Below are 6,669 nucleotides of genomic sequence, written 5' to 3'. Positions count from 1 at the left end.
ACTTGGCACAACAATGCAATAAAATAAAGATAAGGAGATGTTGCTACAGTAGTAAACAACTTCCAAGACTCAAATATAAAATAAAGTGCAGAAGTAAAATAATGGGTTGTCTCCCATAAGCGCTTTTCTTTAACGCCTTTCAGCTAGGCGCAGAAAGTGTGTATCAAGTATTGTCAAGAGACGAAGCATCAACATCATAATTTTTTCTAATAATAGAATCATAAGGTAACTTCATTCTCTTTCTAGGGAAGTGTTCCATACCTTTCTTGAGAGAAAATTGATATTTAATATTACCTTCCTTCATATCAATGGTGGCACCAATAGTTCGAAGAAAAGGTCTTCCCAATATAATGGGACAAGATGCATTGCATTCAATATCCAAGACAACAAAATCAAAGGGGACAAGGTTATTGTTAACCATAATACGAACATTATCAATCCTCCCCAAAGGTTTCTTTATAGCATTATCAGCAAGATTAACATCCAAATAACAATTCTTCAATGGTGGCAAGTCAAGCATATCATAAATTTTCTTAGGCATAACAGACATACTTGCACCAAGATAACATAAAGCATTACAATCAAAATCATTTACCCTCATCTTAATGATGGGCTCCCAACCATCTTCCAACTTCCTAGGAATAGAGGTTTCAAGTTTTAGTTTCTCCTCTCTAGCTTTTATGAGAGCATTTGTAATATGTTTTGTAAAGGCCAAATTTATAGCACTAGCATTGGGACTTTTAGCAAGTTTTTGTAAGAACTTTATAACTTCAGAGATGTGACAATCATCAAAGTCTAAACCATTATGATCTACAGCAATGGGGTCATTATCCACAATATTTTGAAAAATTTCAGCAGTTTTATCAATTTCAGCAGTTTTAGCAGTTTCAGGCAATTTTGCACGCTTTGCACTAGGAGTAGTAACATTGCCAACACCAATTATTTTACCATTGATAGTAGGAGGTGTAGCAACATGTGAATCATTAACATTACTAGTGGTGGTAATAGTCCAAACTTTAGCTACATTATTCTCTTTAGCTAGTTTTTCGTTTTCTTCTCTTTCCCACCTAGCATGCAATTCGGCCATCAATCTAATATTCTCATTAATTCGAACTTGGATGGCATTTGCTGTAGTAACAATCTTATTATCAATATCCTTATTAAGCATAACTTTCAATTTTAAAAGATCAACATCAGAGGCAAGACTATCAACCTTAGAAGCGAGAATATCAATTTTATCGAGCTTTTCCTCAACAGATTTGTTAAAAGCAGTTTGTGTACTAATAAATTCTTTAAGCATGGCTTCAAGACCAGGGGGTACACTCCTATTATTGTTGTAAGAATTCCCATAAGAATTACCATAACTATTACCATTAGCAGAAGGATATGGCCTATAGTTGTTACCAGAATTATTCCTATAAACATTGTTGTTGAAATTATTATTTTTAATGAAGTTCACATCAACATGTTCTTCTTGGGCAACCAATGAAGCTAAAGAAACATTATTAGGATCAACATTAGATCTACCATTCACAAGCATAGACATAATAGCATCAATCTTATCACTCAAGGAGGGGGTTTCTTCAACAGAATTTACCTTCTTACCTTGTGGAGCTCTTTCTGTGTGCCATTCAGAGTAATTTGTCATCATATCATCAAGAAGCTTTGTTGCCGCCCCCAAAGTAATGGACATAAAGGTACCTCCAGCAGCTGAATCCAATAAGTTCCGCGAAGAAAAATTCAATCCTGCATAAAAGGTTTGGATGATCATCCAAGTAGTCAGTCCATGGGTTGGGCAATTCTTTACCAAAGATTTCATTCTCTCCCATGCTTGAGCAACATGTTCATTATCTAATTGCTTGAAATTCATTATGCTACTTCTCAAAGATATAATTTTAGCGGGAGGATAATATCTACCAATAAAAGCATCCTTACATTTAGTCCATGAATCAATACTATTTCTAGGCAGCGATAGCAACCAATCTTTAGCTCTTCCTCTTAAGGAGAAAGGAAACAATTTAAATTTTATAATGTCACCATCTACATCCTTATACTTTTGCATTTCACATAGTTTAACAAAATTATTAAGATGAGCAGCAGCATCATCAGAACTAACACCAGAAAATTGCTCTCTCATAACAAGATTCAGTAAAGCAGGTTTAATTTCAAAGAATTCTGCTGTAGTAGCAGGTGGAGCAATAGGTGTGCATAGGAAATCATTATTATTTGTGCTAGTGAAGTCACACAACTTAGTATTCTCAACAGTACCCATTTTAGCAGTAGTAAATAAAGCAAACTAAATAAAGTAAATGCAAGTAACTAATTTTTTTGTGTTTTTGAAATAGAGAACAAGACAGTAAATAAAGTAAAACTAGCAACTAATTTTTTTGTGTTTTTGATATAGAGAGCAAACAAAGCAGTAAATAAAGTAAAGCAAGACAAAAACAAAGTAAAGAGATTGGATGTGGGAGACTCCCCTTGCAGCGTGTCTTGATCTCCCCGGCAACGGCGCCAGAAAACAGTCTTGATGCGCGTAGATGACACGTCCGTTGGGAACCCCAAGAGGAAGGTGTGATGAGCACAGCAGCAAGTTTTCCCTCAGTAAGAAACCAAGGTTTATCGAACCAGTAGGAGCCAAGAAGCACGTTAAAGGTTGATGGCGGAGAAGTGTAGTGCGGCGCAACACCAGGGATTCCGGCGCCAACGTGGAACCTGCACAACACAATCACAGAACTTTGCCCCAACGTAACAGTGAGGTTGTCAATCTCACTGGCTTGCTGTAAACAAAGGATTAGATGTATAGTGTGGATGATGATGGTTGTTTGCGAAGAACAGTAAAGAACAATTGCAGTAGATTGTATTTCAGATGTAAAGAATAGGACCAGGGTCCACAGATCACTAGTGGTGTCTCTCCCATAAGATAGCAGATGTTGGGTGAACAAATTACAGTTGGGCAATTGACAAATAAAGAAGGCATAACAATGCACATACATATATCATGATGAGTACTATGAGATTTAATCAGGGCATTACGACAAAGTACATAGACCGCTATCCAGCATGCATCTATGCCTAAAAAGTCCACCTTCAGGTTATCATCCGAACCCCCTCCAGTATTAAGTTGCAAACAACAGACAATTGCATTAAGTATGGTGCGTAATGTAATCAACACAAATATCCTTAGACAAAGCATCGATGTTTTATCCCTAGTGGCAACAGCACATCCACAACCTTAGAACTTTCTGTCACTGTCCCAGATTTAATGGAGGCATGAACCCACTATCGAGCATAAATACTCCCTCTTGGAGTCGCAAGTATCAACTTGGCCAGAGCCTCTACTAGCAACGGAGAGCATGAAGAACATAAATAACATATATGATAGATTGATAATCAACTTGACATAGTATTCAATATTCATTGGATCCCAACAAACACAACATGTAGGATTACAGATAGATGATCTTGATCATGATAGACAGCTCACAAGATCTAACATGATAGCACAATGAGGAGAAGACAACCATCTAGCTACTTCTATGGACCCATAGTCCAGGGGTGAACTACTCACACATCGATCCGGAGGCGATCATGGCGATGAAGAGACCTCCGGGAGATGATTCCCCTCTCCAGCAGGGTGTCGGAGGCGATCTCCTGAATCCCCCGAGATGGGATTGGCGGCGACGGCGTCTCTGGAAGGTTTTCCGTATCGTGGCTCTCGGTACTGGGGGTTTCGCGACGAAGACCTTAAGTAGGCGGAAGGGCAGGTCAGGAGGTGCCACGGGGGCCCCACACAACAGGGTCGCGCGGGCCCCTTGCAGGCCGCGCCGCCCTACTGTGGCGGCGCCCCGTGGCCCCACTTCGTTTCCTCTTCGGACTTCTGGAAGCTTCGTGGAAAAATAGGCCCATGGGCGTTGATTTCGTCCAATTTCAAGAATATTTCCTTACTAGGATTTCTGAAACCAAAAACAGCAGAAAACAGCAACTGGCTCTTCGGCATCTCGTCAATAGGTTAGTGCCGAAAAATGCATAATAATGACATATAATGTGTATAAAACATGTGAGTATCATCATAAAAGTAGCATGGAACATAAGAAATTATAGATACGTTTGGGACGTATCAGCTATTTATATGAATTTTTATGGTGACAGCACAAAATCTATTTTTAGACAGCAACTCCCCAAATTCTTACCTCCTTCCTATTAGAGGCTATCCTTTGTATAAAAACAAAACAAATAAGCTGAAGAGGGATTATTACAGTAGCAACAACTCCCAAGATTCAAATAAAGAGAAATTATTGAAACAAAACTAGCAAGAATAAAAAGAAAGCAAAACATGCATATACAAAGTTCCGACGGAATATGATATGTAGATGAGCGAGATGTCGGTATACCTCCTCCCAAGATTAGGCTTTTGGTCTAAGTGGAGATCAACCCCATGGTGACCAAGCACCGAAAGAAATGTTGCCCCCGTAATACGACAAAGAGGCACCTTCATCCTAGTATGAACTCGAGGATGGCTCGGTGTAGTGCGTGGTGTAGTCCTCAGGGGCCGCCTCCTGCTGCTGCTGCTGGCCATGGAATCCAAGCAGTCGAAGCTGCTCGTCCAACTCCTCCTTTGAGCGAGACCACGACCTCCTGTGAACACTAACCAAACCAGGTTGTGGTAGGGGAACCTCCCTTTCTTCCCCATCAACAAATAACATTCTATACACTAAATTTCCTGCACAAGAGTCAGCAGTAACAAAGTAGTGATGTTTCATGGCAGCAAGGTCAAGTCTTTGTGGTTCCAATAACACATCATTTGGATCAATAGTAAGGTTCAAAGCAGCTACAATTTGTGCAGCAACAATACCCCCATAAATGGGTCCTCTAGCAGACAAGCGATGAGCAATAAGAGCACCAAAATTATACTTAGTACTATCATCGAGTGCAGTAGCTAGAAAAGCCAAGTGATAATGGGAAATGTTGCTAGTATTTTACCTAGCAAGAACACTAGTAACAAGGTAATAGGTGAAGTATCTAATAGCTGGGAGTTGGATATTTCTTATCTTGCTGTGCTAGGCCTTGCGGTCAACATCGTTCGTCACCTCCCGGTAAAGTTCCATCAAGTTAGTGGGGTGGTCCTTGATCTTCCTCGTTATCCCTGCAGTAGGAATACCTAGGATCGAACAAAATTGTTCCAAAGGCAAAGTGATAGACTTGTCATAGATTTTAAATGCAACTCTCGGGTTGTACTTAGTGCTGCTAAAGTGGAAACTCTCCACAAATATTTTAGTGAGTGAAGCATATTGCTCGCTCTAATCATTCATTTAATAAATTAAGCCGACCTTGCCAACAAGGTATAATAAATCATCATGAATCCTTGCATTAATCATGAAGTCGGTGCAAGGAAAAGTAGATGGATGTGCCTCCCCTTCATCCCTTTCACCAAAATCTTGAGCAATGAGATCTTCATTGTAAGATCGCCGGTATTGGGTAGATGGTCTTGAAGACCTCCTTGTGCCAGGTCCTTCCCTCTCAAAGATCTCTCCATATGTGTGGTTGTCCATACTTGTTCTCTGAAATTTTTTAAAAACCTCATAAAACATGATTTTAAGACAAACAAATGAAGGAGAACACTATGGAGACTCATAAGAGGACTAAACATGCATCAAAACAACTTATCCCATCATAATACAGGCATGCAAGCTCACATATCATGTCATATACAATAGCAAAATATTCAAGATATACTTCACCAATCAAAATTCTACTTGGATAATCGGAGGAGTCACATACCGGAGAGCAAATGCTTCAAATTTCAGCAAGAAATATGGGGCGAGGAAGGAGATCGAAAAATCACGATGAAGCACAACAAAAGCGCGGGTTTGAGCAATGAGGATGTGTTTTCTCGGGTGAGAGAATGGAGTGGCAGAGGAGGGAGCAAGTGGAGGGCCAGGGGCGCCCCACACCTGGCCTTGGCGCGGCCAGGGGTGACCCGCACCACCACATGGTGTGGCCAGCCTGTGGGTCCCCGTGGGCCGCCCCAGGTGCCTCTCGGACCCTTTTCTCACATAAAAAATTTCTATACATTTTCTGGAATTTTTCGAGAAACTTTATTTTTTGGCAATTTTCATAATTTGAATAATGATTCTATCACAGAAAATCAATTATGGAATGATGAAAAACAAAATCAAAACCAAATCTACAACAACTCTAAGACATTCTAATATAAAGTCAATTAATGGTACATCGGTGAAAACATAGTTTCATTCATTCAAAACTAGCGAGGTGACCCGCGCATTTGCGCGCCTAGATTCCATTTTTTTATTAGCATAAGGTACATGTAAAATATTATAGTCAAAAGAAATGATGCAAAAAATCACATTGCACCGTTTTATGTTTAGTTACATGGCCAATATATACATTAACAACACATGTCATAGTGCTGATATTTGCATGATAGGTTAGTTCTGTTAGCAAAAAGCATATACAGTCGTCGAGATTATATAAAGTAAGAATCGTAAAGGAAGTGAATTATGTCAAAAATACCCATTGCAAGTAGAAACCAACTTCCAGAAAACATTTTTATGTTACCCGTAAAATAATCAGGCATGTTGCTGAATGAAGTGCTAACAGGGTGATGTTGCGAAACACCAAAACCATTATGTGGCTCGATGATTCCTCTGC

This window comes from Lolium perenne, chromosome 6 (genome assembly GCF_019359855.2).
Source record: "Lolium perenne isolate Kyuss_39 chromosome 6, Kyuss_2.0, whole genome shotgun sequence".
NCBI classification, from domain to species: domain Eukaryota; kingdom Viridiplantae; phylum Streptophyta; class Magnoliopsida; order Poales; family Poaceae; genus Lolium; species Lolium perenne.
Note: the sequence above shows the minus strand (reverse complement) of the source record.